This window comes from Pipistrellus hanaki, assembly GCF_964339955.1.
Source record: "Pipistrellus hanaki genome assembly, chromosome: 3".
Taxonomy (NCBI): Eukaryota; Metazoa; Chordata; class Mammalia; order Chiroptera; family Vespertilionidae; genus Pipistrellus; species Pipistrellus hanaki.
Genome location: NC_140505.1, coordinates 178,316,598 through 178,341,627, shown reverse-complemented (window position 1 = coordinate 178,341,627; position 25,030 = coordinate 178,316,598). Strand labels below are relative to the sequence as shown.

The 25,030-nt window shown below is 53.3% G+C and overlaps 1 protein-coding gene across 2 annotated transcripts in view; it reads right to left on the bottom strand.

Annotated features, from left to right (window-relative positions):
* CHST11 (carbohydrate sulfotransferase 11) overlaps positions 1-25,030 on the bottom strand; it is a gene marked incomplete at its 5' end in the record, with an annotated part of 201,902 nt that overhangs the window by 80,974 nt on the left and 95,898 nt on the right. The window lies entirely within an intron of this gene.

The following is a 25,030-nucleotide window of genomic DNA, read 5'->3' as shown; positions in this document are numbered from 1 at the left end:
GCGATTTAGGCTGGATTTTAGATTTTGGCCCCTTCTCTGATTGAGTTCGACACCCCTAAGATAGAGCGTCGGCCTGCGGACTGCAAGGTCCCAGGTTCGATTCCGGTCAAGGGCATGTACCTTGGTTGTGGGCACATCCCCAGTGAGGGGTATGCAGGAGGCAGCCTGGTCGATGATTCTCTCTCATGGATGTTTCTAGCTCTCTATCCCTCTCTGTAAAAAAAAAATCAATAAAATATATTTTAAAAAAATAAAATATTCTGTTCTATTAATCTTCCACCTGTAATACACAAGTATACCCTAGTATCGTCCAAACCATGTCCACGGATTCCAAGAATGGCAATATACAATGTGACCACAGACCTGAATTTCAAAGCATAGGTATGTGTCAGCCCCCGCCCCATAAATGGAGAACACGGGCTCCCTGAGGACAGGGGTTTGTTCACTGAAGTGCCTCACCAGCGCCGGCCACACAGTAGGCGCTCAATAAATACGTGTGGAATGAAGCGCTGGAAAAGCAAAGCATGAGGAGGGAGCCCGGCGAGTTGGGGGCCGGAGAAAGCTCTCCTGGGGAAGCCCTCTCCCACGGAGCTGGGACCGCGGGCGGCGAGGCAGGCAGAGGGCACAGGCGGGTGTGGGGCAGGTCACGAGGACCAGAGGGCGTCTCCTTGGAAACAGGGCTCTGAGGTGTGACCCCAGGCAGGCCGGGGTCCGACTTTGCAGACCACATTTAGGGATGCTTCTGAAGCCTGACCCTCCCCCACCCATCCCCCCACCCCCACAAAAACAATTAAAAAAAAAAATCCAAATTACAACAGTAGAGGCAGAGAGGAAAATATGAAGCACTCTCGCTCTCTTCCCGCTTCCAACACGACGACATGATGAAAAGGCATCTAATTATATTCAGAGACCAACGTGTGCCTGCGTTCATAAAAGACCTTGAGGAAACCATGAGCCGTTGCCACAAATGGGATGTGTGTCAAGGGAGGATAATGAGCCACGATCGGCGGGCACTCACACTGAACTTGACCCCAGGGCTGACTAGTTCAGGCGAGAACGAGTGGGCAGGGCATCAAAGGAGAGGCGGCCCCTCCTCCCGCCTCCTGGCACAGCCCCTGCGCTCAGGGCCTGTGTGCACTCATTCCCGGAAGGAAGAGCGATTCCCTCCCGCCCGGGGCCTGCTGTGACAGCGAGGGATGGCCTCAGCCTGATGCCCTGGATGATAAAGGAGTGGTCCAGGGCCCGCGCAGAACCACACATTTCAACACCGACCCCTCCCTCGGCCGGCGCCTGCACTTCCCGGCTCCTGGGGGCCCGGGGAAGGCGGTGGGCCCAGAGCTTCGTGGTTCCGGGAAGCCCGTGCTGGTCTGTGGGCTCCCGGGAGAGGAGGGGGAGGAAGTGAGCACCCTCGGCCCAGCTCTGTCACCTGCCAGGTCAGGGGCCGCCGGAGGGCCGCAGAGGGACCCGGGTTCCTTCCGAGGAAGAGCCCACCAGACGTGGCAGAGGGTTTAACCGTGTGCTCTCTGAGCAGACCGAGGGGCTAGGCAGGACTCGGGGGCCAACCACAGGGCTGGTTTTCCGAAGGTTCCCTCCACCAAATCAACCCGGAGAGCGTGCCCGTTTCTGAAGTCCCACAATTACAGAAACCTTTTCTCTGAGGTGAGTTTCTAAGATCCCTAACACCGAGTGGTGAATTCCAGACTCCCCCCCACCCCACCCCACCCCCCATCTCTTGTACTTCCTCTCCCCCCTTCAGCTCAACTTCCCTTGCACAGAACTTGACCAGAGCTGGCCTGTAAGCACCTCTGACCGGCCACTCGCGGGCAGGGACTTGGTCGTCTTAAATTCACATCTTCTGCCCGAAGCACACAGGAGGCACCTGCTACATAAACACAAGTCCCACCTCCACTCCTTTGCTCACGCTGTCCCTCCCACCCCTCCCCCATACACGCCAAGTTCCCAGGGCAGAAGAGAGAAGCCTGGCCTGGAAGCCAGGCGCCCTCACGTGCTCCCAGACAGCACTTCCTCCCACACGGCTCGCTGCGGGTACCATCAGGCTTTGCCTCCTGGTCAGACATGTGATGAAGACATGTGATGCAGACATGTGATGCAGACGTGTGATGCAGACGTGTGATGCAATGATCGGTGCCTTCATCTGACTTCCCTGGGCTCCAGGAGGAAATGCTTGATGCGTAAGCATTTTAGAATCCATCCAGAACAGAGCTCAGGACGAGAATTCACACACAGTGACTTAATGAGGGGCGAGCCCAGGAAAGCAGGGGGCGGGGCGGGCAGGCCAGTGCTGGCTTGGTAGGTGTGCGACCTGTGAAGTCACCCGGGGGCCTGTCAATCACGTGGGGCCTGCCAATCAGAAGGCTCGTGCTTGGTGTAACACTCCGCTATCGCTGTCTTGAGATTCTTAGTTCTTAAGAACATTTTAACCAGGGGCTCTGCCAGTGACATAGCCGGGCGGGAAATGAAGAAGCCCAGGGAGAATGTGATTTCAGGCGTGACAGCGAGTTCTAAGCCCGATCCCACAGGGAGCGTGGGAGCATGACAGGGTTCCTCCGAGGTTGCCCCCCTCGAGGTGGGGAAGCCGGGCTAAGTCAGAGCTGCCCAGGAAGCGGGAAATGCCTGGATTCTTGCCCTTCTCTCCGCACAAGAGGAAGCAGCTCCAGGAGCCCAAATGCAGCCTCTGAAGCAAGTGCCAGGTTCGGCCGTTAGGTAAAGGCAGGCAGACCCTGGCGGAGGGGCGCCCAGAAACCACCGGGCACCCAGGGGGGTCTGGCAGGGCATCCGTGGTGCCCACCACCACCGCCAATAACATGACTGAGTTGAATCATCAGATGCAAAACATGAGATGTAAAGAAGAGGGAACGACCTGGCCCAGGGGACCCCACTGAAAGGGGTTTCCCTGACACAACCTCCTGCCACAGAGAGAAATGTGTCACCTCTCTCTCTCTCGCCGTCAGCCGGCGCACGCACGCGCCACCGTGAACTTGCTTCATGGGCCCCCCTCGCCGTCTCCCCACATTTGGTTAACAGCTCCCCAGCCTGGTCACCAAGCCGATGCTTCCCACTCTCCAGCCTCGTGCCTGCATCACAGAGCACACTTCTAGGCAGACCTCCCTCCAGCCACATCGCATCCTTATCTTTTTATTTTTTTTAATATATATGTTTTATTGATTTCAGAAAGGAAGGGAGAGGGAGAAAGAGATAAAAAACATCAACGATGAGAGAGAATTACTAATTGGCTGCCTCCTGCAGGGCCCCCCATGGGCGATCGAGCCCGCAATCCAGGCATGTGCCCTGACTGGGAATCGAATCCTGACCTCCTGGTTCACAGGTGGACGCTGAACCACGGAGCCACGTCGGTCGGGGGACGCTTATCCTTTCAAACTGAACCAACTGGGAGCCGTTCTTTGGGTCAGACCCACATTCTGGGTGCAGCTGCTTACAGACGTTGCCCAAATGCCCGCTTATGTGCACTGCTTCATAATTAAAATGTCAATCTTGATTCAGATCCCTGGCGTAACGGACCTCTAAGCTCTCCGAAGAGGCGGCAGCATGACTCTTCACCGTGGGGTGTTTGGTGACCGGAACTGTAATGGGGGCACATGTGTCCACTTAGACCCAATTTGTTTCGGTAATTTGACACAGCTTTCTGCCCGCCTCGCCCGCCTCCCAGCTGCGGAGGGTTCACTGTCCTTCCTCTCTCAGCTGGCCGGCTTACCAAGCTCACCGATACCCTCCTGCCTCTCCTTCCCCTCCATCCTGGCTTCTCAGATTTCATTTTCCAGCCGGTTGGTGGGAGTGTGTTTCTAAGCATGGATCCCACTGGCTGGGCTGGGATTCTCTTAAAAAAAAAAAAATATATATATATATATATATATATATATATATATATATATATATATATATATATATAATTGATTTTCCACAAAGAAGAAGGGAGAGGGATAGAGAGCTAGAAACATAAATGAGAGAGAAACATCTACCAGCTGCCTTCTGCACACCCCCTACCAGGGATGTGCCCGCAACCAAGGTACATGCCCTTGACTGGAATTGAACCTGGGACCCTTTAGTCCGAAGGCCGACGCTCTATCCACTGAGCCAAACCGGTTTCGGCAAGAGTTCTCACTCTTAACTGCCTTTCTATTTGCTGCTCTAGATCCGGAATCTAGAAATGGGGTAGCCTGGTCAGAAGACTCAGCTGTTCTAAAACGGGAGGTGCTGAGTTCTCGCCCCATCGGCCCAGCACTGGGCATGGTTCAGGAGCTACACTGGGCATAAAGCAGGCCCAGGGGCAGCCATGCTGGGCCTTAGCATCCAATGGGGAAAGAAAACAAATAATAAGAAAATAAAGTAAAACCATTATAATGGGCCAAGGGCTATAAGGGAGAGGAGAGGCTGCTAAGGAAACATATAACAGATTCTAGGAAATGCCTGGCTTGAGGCTGGGCAATCGCAAAGGTAAGAAGGAAGAGAGCTTTCTAGGAAGTGGGAACAGCATGTGCAAAGGCCCTGGGGCAGGAAAAGCAAGCACAGCAGAGGCACTAACTCAGGCCCTGCGTGGCTGGGAGAGCAAGAGGGGCCCACGATGAGCCTAAAGGAGGAGGGAGAGGCCAGCGCATTGGAAATGCTGCTGCTCATTTTAGCAGCTGCTGACCCTCTTCCATCAGGATAATTCAGCACCACCATTGCCCTGGACAGTGGGAAACACACGTCACTGAGCATCCATGGCCCAACATCAAAACTCCTTTCTGAGAAGGAAACTGGAAATGCTTCCAGACTCGACACGCCTTTACCGGGATAGGCTCATGGGTGACCCTGGCAGCTGAAGTCCGAAATCTTCTGCCCTTGGTCTCCTTTGGAATGTAAAACACTGAACCCTAAAGAGACGGTCTGGGCATGTGTGGTCAGGGGGCTCTGTGAGGTAAGGGGCCATCCGTCAGCAATTGTCAAGTTGGAGATAGGCCCCTAGAGGAAGCACAGGAAGAATGTGACGTTTGGGATTAAGCAAAAGACCTACAGTCTCCTGACCTCAGACTTTACGGAGAACGTAGGGGCTCTGCCTGGCACACTCCGCTCCGAGCCCATTGAGTCACCGTAATGAGAGTAGCATGCATCCAAGGACTTAAGAGTCTTGGCAGATGGAGACTGAGAGCACTGTGCCAGGCAGCAGTGTGGGGTATAAGGGCAGGAGACTACCTCCCGCTGTGATTACTTGCCAGCTGTGTGACCTAAGGCAAGTTATTAACCTCTCTGAGCTTTGGCATCAACATCTGGCAAATAGAGTAGGGTTATGATGACTGAAATAGTGTGTGCAAAGCACCAGCATAGTGCCTGGTGCAGAGGAAATGTGTAAGGAATGTTATCAACAACCATGACTATCGCTGCTACCACCACTGCTACATCATCATTACCACCATCATCATCACCATCATCACCATCACCATCACCATCATCACCATCATCACCATCACCATCACCATCACCATCACCACCATCACCATCACCATCACCACCATCATCATCATCACCATCACCACCATTGTCCTACCAAGAATAGAAATGACTTTATGCTGAGAGGACACTTTGGCAATAAGCCTTAAACTCCCATAATCCAGAGTTGGAGTTGAAGATACATTAAATACCCAGGAAGGAGAGAATAAGAAGCCCCACCCCAAATACTTGAGTGTTCCATTCCCGTGGGCCATGGCTGCGGCAGAGAATTCCTCAAGTTCAAGGCTAAGGAACGCCTGTCAGGCTGTCCGCCTCGCCGGCGCTCTGCACCTGGGCTCAGCGAATAACCCGCTGATGGGAGTCTGGTGCCCTAAGAGGCCTGACTCCCGAGCGGATGTGCTGATCTGCTAATGAGAACGTTCCCTTCCTTGTGGCAGTGCCAGTTGGATTTAAATTAATAAGTAGCCATTTCATTTATTTTTTTTTTTTTAAAAAGTCACATGGAAACATATTCCCTAGGGAGGGTGCTAGGAAATGCTGCAGCTGCACCCACAGATACATGCTGACCACTCCTGGGGGTGCCCACGCCGGAGACGGCGGGGAAGACAAGCATACAGCATCTGTGCCCCCTCCCCAAAGGCTCAGAACTCCTTCACCCGCATTCTTCCTCTCGCTCGGCCCCAGTCCTGCAAAGTACTACCCTCCTCCCTGCTTCCCGGGGTTCGAAGAATGCTCCGCTCTCAAAGTTAACATGAATAGACCGAGTTCTGGTCCTTCCAAAAGAAGCTGTTGGTGACATAACTGTAAGAGGGAGTGGAGTGCTGGTTAGAACGCGTTGTACGGGAGGTTTTATGAAGTCTTTATTATTACTAAACAACTATAAAACCTCACCCAAATAACTCAGACTGCCTTGGGAGGAGGCCAGTCTGCCTGAAATGCAGAATACTGTTGTTAAATGCACGTGTAACGCTCCAAGTCCACACAGTAAAAAGCAACCACAGCCCGTAAAGTGCCCGTGCCTCTCACAAACAGGGTGCCCTGAACGAGGCCGGTGTCCGCAGGGAGGATCAGCACTCCCCCTGTGTGAGCCGGGAGGAGCCACAAGGTTTTCCTTTGCAAAGAAACGAGCCACCCAGGGAAGGGAACGGACGGGATCATCTCCAGGGGCCTCCCCGCTCCACCCGACGCGTCCTTCCTCACGATGCTCTCGCTGTTCACGTGCTTCTCGGGTTCCTGCCTCACGGTGGATGCGGAGGAAGCAGGGGCCACGCTAACGAGCTTTGCTGCCTCCCAGGCAGATTCGGAGATGAAAAGGATGGAGAGAGAGACACCACCCAGAAGCGCTCACGCAGGTTCATGCGGCCGGCTTCCACTCCAGGGGCATGTGTGTGAGGGAAGCCGATAAAGGGAGAGTTCAGGGGATTGGCTTTTTTGGGGGAAGAAAAAAAAAGCATCCGTGAGTTGCCTATCTCTGTAACGGCGGAGAGTAAAAGGATGGCCTCTGGGGTCTTTGGGGGAGCACGGGCGCAGGTACCCCACCCGTGAAGGGCACGGGTTCTTGGAAGTCCGTCCAATTTCTACAACACTCCCATCTCTCGTCCCAGGAAAGGGTTACTTCAGTGGTTTTCAGAGGTTTTCATGCAGCAGCTCAGTGATCAGGCTGGGCCTAATGATTCTTTAACTAGTTTTCTTTGAAAGTCTGATTCTTTACCGGTAAGTATTATAGACAGAATTGTGTCCTCCCCAGATTCGTAGGTTGAAGCCCTGACTCCTACGTGGAGACAGGACCTTGAAGGAGGTAATTCAGTTGCAATGAGGTCCTATGGGTGGGGCCCTAACCCAATAGGATTGGTGCCCTCAGACAAAGGGGAAGAGACACCAAATCTCCCTCTCCCTCTCCCTCTGTTTCTTTTCACAGAGAAGAGGCGCCATGTAAGGGCCCAGCTAGAAGGCGGTGGTCTGCAAGCCAGGAAGCGAGGCCTCACCAGACAGCAACTCTACTAGGACCTTGATCTTGGACTTGCCAACCTCCAGAGCTTAGCAAAGCAATGCCTATGGTTTAAGCCACCTAGTCGGGTATCTTGTTGTGACAGCCGAAGCTCACCAGCGCACCAGAAGAAAAAACCTACAGATAATACTAGCGAAGTACGAGTGTCTGCCAGCGTCAGGCCCTGGGCGAAGGGTTTGGGGTGCATTAGTCCATTGAATTCTCACACCAGCCATACAGAGGGTAGGCACTGTTAGTATCGTCCTTTTACATGGATCGTTGGCTTATTCATTTGTTTGTTCACTCATCCCTTCTTCCTTCATTCACTTCCTTTACACAAGTGGCAAGCGCCGATCATTCGCTCCTTAGACAAACGTGTCCCGAGCACCACACTGTAACTTCCTACAGAGCAAACGGCTCTCATTCTAAGAAGGCCTATTGAGGGCACCACAGCCGCCGTCCACGTGGCCTGCATTTGACTCTGAGGCCACACACACGTGAGCCCTGAGTGATGGGGTATCTGCCTCTTTACATCCCTGCCTCCTCGCCACCACCACCATGGAATAAGTATTGTTTCAAGCCATCCCCCTTCTTTCTCTTCGCCTGCCAGTTATACACTGACCCCTTTTCAAGGCTCAGAATTGAGGTTTGCACGTAATTGCTCGGAACAATTCCCCTCGCACCAGAGGCCGGGGCAGCGCGCATCTTAATGAGACGCATAATTGGCTCAGCACAGTCCTTTTATTCGCCTCTGTTCTGTGGTTCTGCTGGGCAATTCATTCACCACCCCGCTTCCCTCCACGGAAGCCTCCAGGTTTCACTGCTCCCGCCTGAGACGTGGGGGAGGGCGGCACTGTGTTTCTCTGGAGCCTCCATTCATCACAAGCATTTCGCTCCCATTGCATTTTTCAGAATGGAGATCAGCCCGGGCTCACCCACAGGCTTTGTTGCTGGGTTAGACCTCTCCTGGAAGTCAAGGGGAGCTTGGAGAGAGGATGGTGCTTTTTTCCTCTCCCCAAAATAAGATGGGCATCGTGGACGTGAAATAGCCTTTTCCTGGCTTCATAATGCACCTGCAGCTGGTCAGCCGGCACCCAACATCTTACACCAAGTGCCCGTGCATTGCTTCATCGACGGCAGGCAGCCCAGACCTTGACGGTACCTCGGCCACCAGGGTGGCTGGCTCGCAGCTTAGATCTGTTCTGCGTTTTCACAGTCCCTCCGTTTACGCTCTGCCCAAGGCGGTATCCCCACCAACATCATCCGTCTTCCCACTTTTCACACTCACCACGTGATGGCTAGAGTCACAGGCCCAGCCTCTCCCAGGCCTGCCTTGGACCCTGGGCCTGGGTGCTCACGGATTAGTTTCCTATTGCTGCTGCAATAAAACCAGTGGCTTAAGACACAAATCTAGCCGAAACTGGTTTGGCTCAATGGATAGAGCATCAGCCTGCAGACTGAAAGGTCCCAGGTTCGATTCCGGTCAAGGGCATGTACCTTGGTTGCGGGCACATCCCCAGTAGGGGGTGTGCAAGAGGCAGCTGATTGATGTTTCTTATCGATGTTTCTAACTCTCTATCCCTCTCTCTTCCTCTCTGTAAAAGATCAATAAAATATATTTAAAAAAAAAAAAGACACAAATCTAGTCTCTCACAGGTCCTAGGGTCAAGGTGTTAGCAATCCCTTCAGGGGGCTCTAAGGGAGAAACCATGTCTGTGCCTTTCTCAACTCCCGGAGGCCACCTGCACCCCTGGGCTCATGGCCCTATCCTCGCATCACCCCGACCTCTGCTTCCACCCATCTCCCCATCTCCATCCAGAGATGCGGACCCTCTTATCACCCTCTTATTTACACTGGACCTGCCCGGATAATCCAGGATAATCTTCCCATCTTAAAATCCTTTACTTAATCACATCTGCAAAGTCCCTTTTGCCATTCATAGCCTCCAAGAACTAGGATGTGGACCTCGTGGGTTTTGTTGCTGTTGTTGTTGTTGTTTGTTTTAGGGGGTCCATTCTGCCTATCCCAGTTTAAGAGGAGGCAAGTAACTGCAGGCTTTGGGGTTTGAATGACCCTGAGACAAGGGCAAAGTCAAGGGCAGCACCAGAGAGGAAAAACAAGATGTCTGCTCTGGCTCCCTCGCCTGGGTTTAGCAGCTCCGGCCACAGGCGATCACCAGGCTGGCTTTTATCCCCCACCCAGATCCTTTTCCTCGGTCCTCGATGAAGGTGCCCCTCAAACTGATGGCCACGGTCTGGGGGACTTCCTGGAATCCCCTGTGTAAAGCTGGAGAGAGGATGCACCGTCACCTTCTGCAGGTTTGGCCAGATTCAGACACTGCTCTTTAGCAAGTGAAATGAGAACAACTGAACTTATAAAGCCCAGCCAGCTCCTTAGGCTGGAGAAAAGACTGCATCCCACGCGCTAATCAGATAAACGAATGGCAGCAATTTGCCAGGGGCTGTTGCTGGCAAGGCCTTATCTTAACAAGATACTTATCACCTCTTCCCCTCGCATTGAGTTACACCATCGTAGCCTGGGGGAAGGAGACTCAATTATCAATGGCAATTGACTCTCATTCTCCTAGCTCCCGGTTCTTTTTGCAAGATTATCTAGGCTTGAATCCCAGTAATTTCTTTTTAGGAAAAAAAAAAAAAACCATCACAATGTCACATGTTATTCAGTGGTTAGACAATGAACAAACCAACCAACAAAATATGCTCATTTTACTACTTGCTAAAAAGACACTTTAAATAATTAAAAAAAAATTTTTTTTTAAAGAATTTTGGTTGCTCGCTTCTCATTACAATAGGGTTTGGCAAATGAGTCCTTCTTTACTGATCTCTCAGGACCTCGGTTTGGAAGAGAAGAGTGAGTCAGCCTATTTCTTGGCACTGGCTAAAGGCCTGTTGAAAGAGAAGGCTATTGATTATCACGAGGTCTGGAGATGATCTGTGGATTTCTGTTTCTCATCTCATCCTTTTCCCCCGTGACCGTGAATAATTGGATGTCAGCTGCTTGTGAACTTCCCTAGTATCTGCCAGCGCCTTATAAAAGTCGCATTTCTTTCCCAACATCAGTGCATTTATCCTGTGAAATGAAGGAAAACCTACCGAGCGCGAGACGGAGACTCTAAACGGAGAGGAGAGGAGAGGGACCCGGTGTAGCGAGTGGGAGAAGGCAGGGTTCCATCTGGGAGTCAGTCAGTCTATGGGGCGACTAAAACACCTTTGGGGGGACAGGTCCTGAGACAACCTCCTCATTTCCAAATGTCACTCTAGCGTGCAGTTTCCCTGCAAAAGGCAATGGCCTTTTCAAGTAGCTCCATCAGTGCTGGGATAAAGGTTCCTCCGGGCATAACAAGCACAGGATTCCTCAGCGGCTGGGCTGAGTGGGGCGGGAGGAGGCTCGCTTATTAGCGGCCGGAATCGCTTTCTCTGATTCACACGTGTCCCTCTGCAAAGATGACCAGTTACTCCTTGTTAGCGGACTTCTGGGTTGCTCTTGCAAAGTGGAACCCCAGAATGCTCCGTCCGCAAAAACCAAGGGCTTAGTGTGAGTTTATTTTATTTTTATTTTTTAAAAATATATATATTTTATTGATTTTGTACAGAGAGGAAGGGAGAGAGATACAGAGTTAGAAACATCAATGAGAGAGATGTTAACCTCCAAGCTGCCTCTTGCACACCTCCTACTGGGGAAATGCCCGCAACCAAGGTACATGCACTTGACTGGAATCGAACCCGGGACCTTTCAGTCCCCAAGCAGACGCTCTATCCATTGAGCCAAACCAGTTTCGGCTTAGTGTGAGTTTATTGAAAACCTCACCACTAGGGGTACATACGTGGGTGTGAGGGGTGAGCTGACCCTTTCCTATAATTAATTCTTTATACCAGCGACGGCGGGTGGTCCATGCAAGGCTGTGGAAGTAATCCAGACCCAACAGAAACCCAATGGGTCTTCCCAGCAGTGCGGCCAGCCCTCCTCAGTGGTGCAGGCCTGCCCCCGGCTTTCCCCAGCTGCCTGTGCGGGGCTGGCTCCCACAGGCTCTGTGTTCTGTTACTGGGAAAGAGACCCGAGTCACTGCGCTCCTGTCTGAACTCTGATTCTTGGTTGGTGCTTTGGTAAGTGGATCAAAGATGACCATCCAATGGTGTCTCCATGGAGCTGCTCCTAGCAAGCCCGGGGTGGTGGAGGAGGTGGGGGTGGGGGAAGGGATTAAGGAGAAAATTGCAGATGGTCACTGTTGTTGAGCTCACCCCTGCCTAGGTCTCTTCTCCCGGAGGTGAGCCAGCTGTGAGTGCTGTAAGCCCCCCAGAGGAGCGAGAGGCTGGCCATCCCTTCAGCCCACCTCGGGACTCGGGCCCCCCGCCACAGACAAGCACGCCCTGCTGCATCCACACAGCTCCTGTTTTCCAGTTTTTCAGAAAGCAGACGCGTGCCAGGCTCGGGGACAGGCGAGGCCGCTTCTGGTTTCCCTGGCTCCCGAACCCGCCACCTGTCTCGTTATCTGAGGCACCGGCCAGCTGCCTCTCCGCGGGGCCCCCGAGAGCGGCTGCTCCCCAGGAGCCTCTCCCGCTATCGCTGGTGCAGGCCACTGACAGCCCCGCGGAAATGCAGGTGTCCCTCCAGCAGGCGGTGGGGGCCCAGGTCTGCATTTCCAACAAGCTCCCGGGTAGGTAGTGCGAGGGCTGCTGGTCCCCAGGCCTCTCTGAGTAATTCATCCTACAGCAGCGGTTCTCAAACTCAGCTGCACGGGGGAACCAACCGGAAACTTTCAGAAAGCATGGATGCCACAGAAATTCTAAATTAGGAAGCTGAAGGTGTGGCCTGAGCACTCGGATTTTTTTTTTTAAATATATATTTTATTGATTTTTTTACAAAGAGGAAGAGAAAGGGACAGAGAGTTAGAAACACCCATGAGAGAGAAACATCAATCAGCTGCCTCCTGCACACCCCCTACTGGGGATGTGCCCGCAACCAAGGTACATGCCCTTGACCAGAATCGAACCTGAGACCTTTCAGTCTGCAGGCTGAGCCAAACTGGTTTTGGCGCAAGCAATTGGATTTTTAAAGAAATACATATTTTTATTGATTTCCGGGAGAGAGAAACATCAATGATGAGAGAGAATTATTGATTGGCTGCCTCCTACACACCACCTACTAGGGATCAAGCCCACAACCAGGCATGTGCCCTGACTGGGAATCGAATCCCAGAATCGAATCACGACCTCCTGGTTCATACGTCGATGCTCAACCACTGAGCCACACTAGCTGGGCGATTTTTAGAATTTCCCTTTAAAAAAAAAAAAATTCTAAAGTTCCCTTTTAACGGGCTGCAGGGAAGCCTGTTTTCGGAGTGACCTGAACTTCACCATGCTCATCTGTCCTCGGGGATCAACTGCTCCTTCCCGGCCTTCGTGCCTGAACAATAATAAAACGGCAGGAACACCATGTTGGCCTCATTCAGTGCCTGACATCACTCTAAGCGCTTCACGCGTCTGGACTCGTTCAGTCCTCAGAAGAGCCCGATGAGGTAGGTGCTGGCCTGGGCCTCAGGTTACGGCTGAGGAAACTGAGCCACGGAGAGAGTAAGACGTTTCCCGAGGAGGGCCGGTCCCAACCCATGCTCTGACCACAGCTAGGCTGTTTTCTCAGAGCTTTTCCCCAAATGCTGTGGTGGGATGGGAGGCCTCGGTCCCAGCAGGCACCGAGCCTGCCCAGCTCTCAGATGCCAAGCTCTGCTCCGTGGATACGTCTGTGGACATGGCCTTCAGGGAAAGGGCTGCAGACGGAACGCCGGTCAGGGTCAGAGCGCTCTCCCCAGCATGCAGGAAGACTGCCAGAACTGGGCGCTGGCCCTGTGTGGCTTCAAACCCCCCACGTAAGACGAGGAGAAGGAGACTCTGCCGTGGGCCATTTTAGGCAGCACCACAGCCCGTCTGGCCGTCACACCCTGTGGCATGTTCCAGAACGGCCAGCTCCCTTCCAGGCCGGCCCGGCACCTGCCAAGGCTGGGGCAGGGCCAGCCTGGCAGAGCCTCGCGGCGTGGTCACGTAGACGCTGGACCGCGGACTGGCTGGGCCTCGAGCGGCCGTCCTCTCTGGAGCTCAGGAGCGACGGAGGCACCTGGTGTTCACGCCTCCGTGGCTCCTGTCCTAACCTGAGGGGCATGGATGGAGGGCCCCGGGACCATGCTCAGGCCCTGGACAGATGGGGCGTCCTCACCCCTATGCCCAGGTTTGACTGTGCACCGGAGGGTGGAGTCCGCCATCCGGCCGTGTGCCATCTCTCCTGTGCCTTTGCCCAACGGGGCGACGAAGACTGTACACACATGAGCACACAGATATGCACACACTCCCACGTGCACACGCTGAGCCAGGTAATAATAGTTCATCCCTACGTCCCGGCAGCATCGTGCACTGACTTCGCACAGCCATCGTTTCGTAAGTCAGTTTACTGCCAAAACCGGTGTGGCTCAGTGGACAGAGCGTCGGCCTGCAGACTGAAAGGTCCCAGGTTCGATTCCAGTCAAGGACATGTACCTTAGTTGTGGGCACATCCCCAGTGGAGAGTGTGCAAGAGGCAGCTGATCGATGATTCTCTCTCATCAATGTTTCTAACTCTCTATCCCTCTCTCTTCCTCTCTGTAAAAAAATCAATAAAAAAAAAAAATATATATATATATATATATATATATATATATATATATATATATATATATATATACACACACACACATATATTTTAAAAAGAGTCAGTTTACTGGCCCTTCGCTGCCATCTGAGTCTGAAATAACAGAGGGCCAGGCCTTCTCGCCTCCAGAGCCCCAGCACCCAGCATCCAGCACCCAGCACCCAGCACAGTGCTCCGCACCCAGCACCCAGCACAGTGCTCCGCACCCAGCACCCAGCACAGTGCTCTGCAAGTGTTAGGCGTTGCATGGTGTCCGCCCCTCCGCTCCCAGCTCCTATGTTGCAATCCTGGCCGCAGGACCTCAGAATGGGACCTTGTTTGGAAATAGGATCACGGTGGCTGCAATTTGTTAAGATGAGGTCATACCGGAGGAGTAGGGTGGGCCTCTAACCCCATGTGACCGGTGCCCTTATAAAAGGGGGGATTTGGACACAGACAGGCACCGGGAGAACGCCGTGTGCACACGAAGGTAGACGCTGAGGTCACACGTCCACGAGCCAAGGAATGCCAAGGAGCACCAACGATGGCCAGCAAACCTCGGGAAGCTGGGAGAGCGGGGCAGCCAAGCTCCGCACGGCGGCGGCAGGAGGAAGCGGCCCTGCCCGCACCCTGATCTCACTCAGGCTTCCAGCCTCCAGGCCGCCAGGGTCAAGTTCTGCTGTGGAAGCCCCAGCCATGGCCCTCTGTCTGTCACGGCAGCTCTGGAACCCAGCACAGGGGGCTCCAGGCAGTGGGGGAGGGATGGGGGGTGCAAAGGAATTCCGGTTCTGTTTCATTCGGGGCACGTGGAGCGAGCTCCTGCTTGTCTCTCCCGAGCCCCTTCCAGCATCCGACCCCCTGCACTGTCCTCTCAGCCTCCCACCCCGCCCCGCGCTGGTCTCCAGAAGGAATCCTGTGGAGTCGAACGGCACCTCTGCGAGGGGCCCCCCTTCCATGGGATTGGCACTTACACTTCAGGAAGGATGCTTTTCGAGGACCCGTCAGGTCCCGGCCTGGAGCAGGGACAGACCCTCCACAGCAGGGACCTCACTGGGCCCCAGGAAATCTCCCTCCCCCCTCATGGTTGGCTGCCTCGGTGCCTCCAGGGGCACGAAGCCCTGGTCATCTCCTCAGCACAAATTTCCACACGGCTGAAACCGGTGTGGCTCAGTGGATAGAGCGTCGGCCTGCGGACTGAAAGGTCCCAGGTTCGATTCCGGTCAAGGGTATGTACCTTGGTTGTGGGCACATCCCCAGTAGGGGGTGTGCAGGAGGCAGCTGGTCGATGTTTCTCTCTCATCGATGTTTCTAGCTCCATTTCACTCCCTTCCTCTCTGTAAAAAAAAAATCAATAAAATATATATATAATATTTTTAAAAATCTCCACACGCTGGGCTTGCTGGAGGCACGGGAACACAGAAGGTGCACTCAGAGCCCACACCTCCTGAGCCCCATTTCTGTGACTGGCTGGGTAGCCACTAGTTACCCCAAGATGAATAAGACACACACACACACACACCCTTCAGGGGCGCAAAGCCTAGTAAAGTCATGTTCAGGGCGTGAACCAGTGTCATGAACAAGGGGAACATGAGCATGGGGTGGGGATAAGGGACCCGACTGGACCAAAGGACAGTCGTCACCAGCCACTGTGGCTACTGTGCACATGACATGCGGCCAGTCTCAAAGGAGATGTCTTCATCAGAATCCAAAGGCTTAGAACGAAAACAAGATAATAAAATACCTTAATAATAATTCTTGTTGATTACCCGTACCTGTGGAAAGGATCATGTTTTAGATACACCGGGTTAAACAAAACACGATTAACATGAATTCTACCTGTTTTCTTGTTATTTTTTAAAAGGCAGCTGCTTGAAAATTTCAGATTACATGAGTGAGTCGTATTGTACTGTGAGTCGGCAGCACCGACCGTTCTAGAAGGACCTTTAACCTGAGCTCGGAGGAGGGAGAAAAATCAGGGAGGGCTTCCTGAAGGAGGCTTCATCGGAGCTAATCGAAGAAAATCGGAATTGACTGAGCAGCTCACCGCATGCCTGGAACTTTCTATATATATTTTCTCACTTAATCCTTAATAACGGAACTGCTGGCATTTTGCTTCTATTTTACGACCAAGGTTTCCAGTTCTAGGAAAGGCTCAGCTCTTTGCCCCAGATTTCACTGCAATTAGCAGTAGAGGTAGAGGAAAAACCCTTCCCCCCCGCCCCCCAGATCTGCAGGCCCCGACTCTGGGAGGCAGGAAGAGAGCGCTTGTGCCCACACCCATCCCAGCCAGGCTCCCCCGCAGAAAACCCGAGAACAAGTGAGGGCTTTGTTTCCGCTCCAGCCAGGCCAGCGAGGTTAAACCCAATGGGCCGAGAAGCTTCTTGAATTATGTAATTTACAAAAATAAAATTTATTAAAAAAATCAAATTATGTAGAGGCCTCTTATAATTGAGGGCAATTTAGGAAATAACTTCCGAAAACGGCAGGTTTTACGGCTGTGTTACCGTTTGGAAATGGCCCAGGTCGCTGGGTCACCCGAAGGCCCTTCTATCATGGAAACGGGCCAGGGTACAGTCCCACAGACTGGCACGGAGCTCACGCTGCGGGATTGAATGTACTGGGCCGCGTTAGGCTTCCTGAATCAGAACAACTGCCCACAAAGACAGCGGAATGAAGGTGGATCCATCGATGAGATCAGTGACACCACATGAGCAGGGCCCAGAGATGGGCCTTATTTCACAGCCGTTACCCAGGCACTTGGCGAGGTGCTGGGGGTATGGCAAACAGCCCCAGGAGGCCTTTAAAATTTAACAGCTGTTGGCTCAGTGTATAGAGCGTCGGTCTGGTCTGTGGACTTGGGGAGGGGGGGGTCCCAGGTTCGATTCCGGTCAGGGGCATGTACATTGGTTGCGGGCACATGCCCGGTGGGGGGTGTGCAGGAGGCAGCTGGTCAACGTCTCTCTCATGGATGTTTCTAGCTCTCTATCCCTCTCCCTTCCTCTCTGTGAGAAATCAATAAAAAAATATATTTAAAATTTAACAGCTGTCTCTGCCCATTTACACACACACACACACACACACACACACACACAACCTTCTAAATCAGCGCATCAAGCTTCCTAACAACCATCTACCAGACAGAAAACATAAAGCAACGTGTTTTTAGGAAGTGCGCACAATGACAGCTAGTAGCTTCCAGGCAAGAGGGGATCATCTATCGTATTATTTTTCAGCAAAATTCCAAGGGCACATCGGCAAAATGTCTGAGCCTGCAGTACGAGGGCACAACCTGGCCCAGACCTGGTCAGACCAGTCCCAGGTTACCAAGCTCAGCTCGTGAGCGGTGGCTGGTTAACACCAGCTCTGCCCTTGGCCCTGTCCTAGGTGCTCTTTAGACACGATAGGATCTCACAAACCCGCAGGCCTGGCCTCTCAGGCCTAGGTTACCTACCTCTCAGGAAGCCAAGGTGTGGGGGGCTCAGGAATAGCCCCAGGCCGCACACCTGGGCTGGGTGTCCCCCCACCCCCGCTTCCTCTGAGCATCCAACCCTTTTTCCTCTGACTCCGATCATGCCCGACTCTGGACTCCCCATCTGTCCTGGCTTGATTGGAAATCCAACCGGGTCACCTTTCCGGGTTCAAGAAACAACGGAGCCACTGGCCGCCCACCGTCCTTGGCTTTCCAAATGGGCTTTGCTCGCCCATTGTCATTTGCAATTAATAATGAAGCGTTCTCCCAAGTGCCGTGTGTAAGATCAAGTTAATGTCATATTTCATCTTTGCCAGCCAGCTGCCGTTCTGCCAGGCTGACAGTAAGTAATATCTCTGCACAGGGAGCCCGTCCTCGACTAAATCAATTAATCCCTCTTCGGCTGGTCGGCAGCTGTTGGGTCAAAGCGAGATAATGAGACGGGCCCGTCATTTACCAGGTGGCCGGTAATGAAGGGATTCATTGGCCGGAGGTGGGGCTGGACAATGTCTGCTCTCTCTTGCCGTCCCCAGTGGGTAGGACCATTCAGCAGCGTTCTTCCTCAATGACAATGCAAAGGGCAGGGAGCCCTTCTCACCTTCTCAGACGCGCCCACCGGACACCTGGCATGGGAAGCGCCTGGGGCTTGTGTGTCCTCACACCGAGGGGCTCAAGTGTCCTCACGCAGGGCTCCGCCCAGTTCTCTGCCTGCCTGGGGCTCTCTGCTTGGGTTTGTCCACAAAATACTGGCCGAGTCTACAGCGCTCAGGGCGTTGACCCACAATGATTTCCAGAGGGGGAGGGGTCCTTTCAGCCGTTCCCGTCCAGGGCTCCGGAACTCTGCTGCCCATCGGATAAGGTGACCAGACGTCCCGCTTTTGGCGGGACGGTCCCGATTTTTAACAATTTGTCCTGCGTCCCACAGCGTTTTTTTTAAAAAGTCCCGATTTTTAAAATCGGGACTTCTTTAAAACGCAGTGGGACAAACTGTTAAAAATCGGGACTGTCCCGCCAAAAGCGGGACGTCTGGTCACCTTACCATTGGAATCTCCTAGGGCCGTGGTCAACAAACTTCGGCTCGAGAGCCACAGGTGGCTCTTTGGCCCCTTGAGTGTGGCTCTTCCACAAAACACCACGCACGGCCTGGGCGAGTCTATTTGGAAGAAGTGGCGTTAGAAGAAGTGTAAGTTTAAAACACGTGGCTCTCCAAAGAAATTTCAATCGTTGCACTGTTGCTATTTGGCTCTGTGGACTAATGTGTTTGCCGACCACTGTCTCAGGGGACGTGGAGAAATACTGACATCCGGTCCTATCCCAGACCAGCCGGTACCATCAGAACCTCTGGGGGAGGCCTGGGCTCTGACATCTGCTCAAGGCTCCCTGAGGGTCCTAATGGAGAACCACAGTCTAGTCCACACCCTTCATCTTGTAGATGAGGCCATGCAGGGGCCAGGGGACACGGCCTGCCTTAGAGCAGCCCTGAGGTTAACAAGCAGCTGCGTCAGAAGCAGAAGCTGGCCCATAGGTTGCACACTACCATCTGCTGGCTCCTCAGGGCCTCCAACCTGATGGTGGATAAAAACCAAACCTTCCGGAACGGTGGACAAACCCTGTCCACCTGCACCCACCTCCTTCCCGGCCTTGTCTCCAACCAGCTCCTGACTCCAGCCATAAAAACTCCTCACTGTCCAACCAGCTCCCGACTCCAGCCATAAAAACTCCTCACTGTCCAGCCAGCTCCCGACTCCAGCCACAAACTCCTCACTGTCCAGCCAGCTCCTGACTGCAGCCACAAATTCCTCCCCGCTCTCTGAATGTGCCATGGGCTGTCCTCCCTGTAGTCCGTGTGCCTGCTGTCCCTTCCCTCTGTGACGTCGTGCCCTCTTCTCTGTCAGGTGAGGTCAGATGTGTTCTCAAAGGCCTGGCTCAAATGCCACTCCCTCCGTAGTGCCTCCTGCTGTGCCTGGCATCTCGAAGGGTTAACTCCTCACTGCTGATCGTCCCATAAAGGCCTAAAAGCCTCTCACACGGCACCCATCATATCCTATTACCTTCGTGCCTCTCATCCCCACATCTTTATCCTCAGTTTATTCTTCAAAGGCCTGCAGGAGAAGCATCTTTTGGCAAGAGTGGCTGAGAAACTATTTTGGTTGGGACGAGGCGAGTTCCCTAGCTTTAATCGATTTAAAACCTTTCAGCAAACAGTGAGAGCATTGGCCTGCGGACGGAAGGGCCCCAGGTTCGATTCAGGCCAGGGGCCCATGCCCGGGTTGCGGGCTCTGTCCCCAGTATGGGGCTTGCAGGAGGCAGCCGATTGGTGATTTTTCTCTCATCATTGATGTTTCTATCTCTCTCTCTACCTCCCTGTCTCTCTGAAATCAATTAAAATATATATATTTTTAAAAATTGCTTAAAACCTCCAACCGAATCAAAGACTCCGGCTTCCAAATCTCACGAAGGTGTGCTGTCCCATAGTGGAGTTCTTGGAGCTGACGCCTGCTTAGCGTGGCTCTAGCCAGCAGACAGTTCTCTCCAAATATCGGGTTCAATAAGCAAAACACCAATTTGCAACCATTTGTTGGACAACTGCTGTGCATCCCATCCCATCCCATCCCATCCCGTCCCGTCCGGTCCCGTCCCATCCCATCCAATCCCATCCCATCCAATCCCGTCCCATCCAATCCTGTCCCATCCCATCCAATCCCGTCCCATGAGCCTTGGCCCTGGCTTTGGCAATTCTGCAACTATCCTGGGCACATCCCAGGTCTCAGCTTAGTCAGAGGGGTGTGTGTGTGTGTGTGGGGGGGGGGGGTGAGTACAGAAAGAGTCTCCAGGAAGCATTTTTGTCCACCCAGGAAAGATAGTGATCCGCTCTGACCTCCCTACAACCCCCCCAGGCTGGGTAGACCCGGCTTACCATTCAGAAACTGAGTGATCCTAGCAAATACCTCAGCCCTTCTGAGCCTCAGTTAACTTATCTGCAAATGGGGTTATCCCATACCTCCCCTTTAGGGCTGCTGTGAAAACTCAGTGAGAGATGTATGAAAAACGCCTAGAATAGTTACTGAGATGCATTATCTATTCAATGAATAGTACCTTTCTCCCTCTTTCCTTCTCTCTCTCCCTCTCTCCCTCTCTCTCTCTCTCTCTCTCTCTCTCTCCCTCTCCCTCTCCCTCTCCCTCTCTCCCACTCTCCCTCTTCCTCTCTCCCTCTCTCCCTCTCTCCCTCTCCCTCTCTCCCTCTCTCCCTCTTCCTCTCTCCCTCCCTCCCTCTTTTCCATCTTTCCTCCTACCTTATGGAGAAGTAAATCTACTTTAACACATTGAAGAACGGACCAGTAAGGGTCCGATTTTATTATTCTGTAATAAAACACTGACGGGTCCTCAGGGGCCCCCTAGGAAAATGCCTGTAGACCAGTGAGGCTCGCGCAAGCCTCCCGGCTTCAGCGCTTGTGAATTCCTGGTCAGCCCGGGGCTGTGCATCTGTCTTCTCGAACGAATGCGGTAATCACAGGGCGAGTGTAAATGCTAAAGAAAGAAGCAGGCAGGGCGGGGCCGAACCACATGAGTGATGCTGAGGAGACTCCAGGGAACCCGCGAGAGGGCCGGGAGGTGGGCGAGGCAGGAGGACAAGCTGTCTCGCCCTCGCCGGCGTTTAGGGACAATTATGCCCTGTTAACGGCTGACATGGCTGACATCGGAGCTCTGCCCTGCGCCCGCGCGGCCCCCAGATGTGCGCGGCCCACAAATAGGCACTTGGAAAACTCCTGAACTCCCAGTGACTTGACGCCAGCTGATCTGATCGGCAATTACGTTTTATTTTTGGGGCCAGGGAGGCAGCAGAGAACCGGGAAAATTATAAGACAGCGGAGGGCAGTTCTTCTAAGAATATCAACTACAAACATTTTTAACCGATTGTTGTTTCAACGGTTAGAGGTTTGCAAGGCACTAAAATAAGAAAGTTCGGGACACTAAAATCAGATGATAGCCCATTTTCCCAAGAGAGGTTTTCAGCTTTTGTCCAACAAAAATCTGTATTTTTTTTTCCTTTTCTTTCTTTTTTTCTTTCTTTCTTTTTTTTTTTTTTGAGGGGACAAGGGATAATTCCTGCCAAGACAAGTTTGCTGGGGACAGTGAGCGCAGCATAGAGACACACAGATGTGTCGTCTGCTCTGTGTTTGAACCTTGGCTCTGCTTCTTCCTCGCTCTGTGACCTTGGACACGCTGTCTGACCTTCCCGGCTCCAGTCCCCGCCTGCATAAAATGAAGGTATGATCCCTAGCTTGGGGCGTATTATAAGCACAGGACGAAATGCTCACAAGCATCTGGCCTACGGGCTCAGGACACAGGAACAAGACAGCGCCTTCTCGCGTAATGCTGGTTTCTTATCGTCTGAAATAAACGGTTCCTCTTTTCACCACCCTCTGTCCAACGCAAAGAACCAATCAGCATCAAAGGGGGGACCCGGGTCTCCGGGAGCAGTTTGGTTTCTAGCAATTGAGGGGGTTGTCCTCTGCCTCTGCGATAACATCAGTCCAGGCTGAGCAACGCCAACTAAGAGAAACGCGAGAAACCAGCAGCCAGGCCTGATCAGGTGCAAAGCGGCAAGTGCCTCCCTCAGGGACACAAAATCTGACAGAACTCAGCAGGAACGCTGGCTCGCTTCTCCTCCTCAACGCCCCCGGGCAGCCCAAAGGGGCACCCACGGTTTCTCCCAGGAGCGCCATGGACTGGCCTTGTGTGGGAATGGCACGTAATTGCAGCTTGTAAAGGAAACCAGCCCGAGGAAAAACATCCCGGGCAACATCCCGAGGAAGCGGGCCATCTTCCTGCAGGGACACTTTCCCGGTTACCGGCAGTGACGGGGGCCAGACGGCGTGCCCTTGGCATTCTCGGTGGAGGAGGGCGGTGACTCACCCTCCTCCGCCCTCACAGCTGCTCCCTGAGCCGCCTGCCTCTCCAGCCCCATCTTCCCGCCCAGGTCCGGGGCCACGGCTGCTGCGTGAGCATCTCACCCACACGAAATTCCCACTCCACCGACGTGAGAGACGGACTCTACCCAGGAGGGCTCTCTCGCCTCTGATTGGTTTACTCGCCCGGCATCTCACGCGGGTCCATCCTGGGATGGAAGCGGATGTGTAAGGCTCACCACACGCACGGCTCACCCTTCTGTGCCCGGCGCCTGGCACGGAGCTGCCCGGAGTGGGTGCTTGTAATAATAGCAGGTGAAGGAGTGAACGAGTGAATAAATCTGGGGATGAACAAACTCCATAAGAGGCTCTGAGGAAGGCACATCTTCTCATGTAAGCCTGTAAGGCTGGCATTTTTTGTTTTTAATATTTTTATTGATTTCAAAGAGGAAGGGAGAAGGAGAGAGGGAGAGAGGGAGGGAGGGAGAGAGAGAGGGAGAGAAACATCAATGATGAGAGAGAATCAATAGTCAACTGCCTCCTACACATTCCCAAACTGGGGATCGAGCCATGTGCCCTGATCAGGAATCGAACTGCGACCTCCTGGTTCACAGGTCGATGCTCAACCACTGAGTCACACCAGCGGGGCACGGTGGTATTTTGAGGACCATGTTATAAACGCAGGAAAGCGGCCTCAGAGGGGTTACGTGTCTTGCCCACATTCACATAGCTTATGAGTGAGGAAACCATTCTTTGAACCCAGTCTGACGCTAAAGTCAAGACTTCCAACACTGAATCCATCCTCATGACCATGGTACTGATGAATCACAGTTACACAGCCTCTGACACATCGAGTTACCTCACCGTCCCGCCGTCCCAGGGAGACGGGAAAAATGAGCCTAAAGGAGTGCTCACTGTGCATCCAAGGTTGCCGCACCAGGTGGCAGTGAGGTAGGAACTTGAACCTGGACCTTCATTTTTTCCATCACAGACATGTGGGGGCATCTGCTACAGACCCTGCGTTAGGGCTGGGTGCGGGGGGGCTGTTTCTCTGATTTCTGTCTGAAAACGACAGGTTTCTGAATGGAGGAGCTGGGGATTAAGAAATATTGAAAACAGAAAGAGACAAGGAGGCAGAAATAGATTCATCAAGCTGGGCACTAGGTGGGGGCCATCTTCTCTGATGGAGAGGCAGCAAGCAGACCGATTCACGCAGCAGGTTTATTTTACAGGGTCAAATAAAATAAAGGCCCTAGCATTACTGGATTTACATATCTAGACCCGCCCCTGCTCACACCTGCACAAAGATACTCTGCCAGTGCCTCGGGCTCAGCTGACAATTTAAAGAATGTCCATGTGCCTTCTCAGGCGGCCCTCTACACCACAGCCGCGGACTTCCTCTCCAGAGGGACATCTACTTCAGAACAGTTGCAGTGGCCTGGCCCAGTGGTCGGCAAACTCATTAGTCCACAGAGCCAAATAGCAACAGTACGACGACTGAAATTTCTTTGGAGAGCCACATTTTTTAAACTTAAACTTCTTCTAACGCCACTTCTTCAAACTAGACTCGCCCAGGCCGTGGCATTTTGTGGAAGGGCCACACTCAAGGGGCCAAAGAGCCGCATGTGGCTCGCGAGCCGCAGTTTGCCGACCACGGGCCTACCCTCCCTGGCCCAGTCACACCGAGCTCCGAGGGGGAGGGCGGAGCTGACGGAGGCTCGCATCGACCAGGCTGGGCCACCGGAGATGGGCAGCCTCCGGAGCCCCCTGGTCCAGCAGGAAGTGCCGGTGATTGACAGGGAAGAGACAGGGACCTGAACGTCCGCAGGCTCAGCCCTCTGCAAAACTTCTGCGAGCCCAGGACCTTGGAGGACCTCGCAGTGTTGGCCTCCACCAAGCCACTTGGTCTGCAGACACACTACGTAAAGAATTTGGTATGAGATAAAGCTCAGAGACGGTGGCCAAAGCAGTAACTCTTTTCCCCTTTCCTAACAGCGATCGCAGGTCAGCGGACGGGCCGCGGGTGGTTCACTCACCGGTTCTCAGCGTCAAGGTCACGTGCTAGTGAACGTTCCCACAAAAGGACCAGCCTCAGAGCCTCCTCGTCGAGGCCCACGATCGCCGCGAAGAGCACTTTCCCGCGGCTGGAGCGGATGTTTGCTCAGAGGAGCTCTTTTCATAATCAAGCCCGATGTACACCGTGACAGTCACTTAGCAAAAGTCCCCTGCCCAGAGGACGCGGTGAGGTGGAACTCTTGGGGCTTTCATGATCACCTTCACCCCCATGTGCACCTCCTTTGGGGGTGCCACCGGGGAGGCGGCACAGCCCGCCAGCTCTGCCATGGAGTCCCACTGCCAGCACCCATGTGGATCTCGGGGGCTCGCTCCAGCAGAACCCCACGGAAGTATCTAACCAGAACCATCGTGCAGAGAAAGGGTGAGCCAGAAAGCAAGCACTGGAGGTATAACGCCAGGCAGTGCAAGAAGTTTCAAACCCCCACAAGCATAGATTTTCGGAGTTTT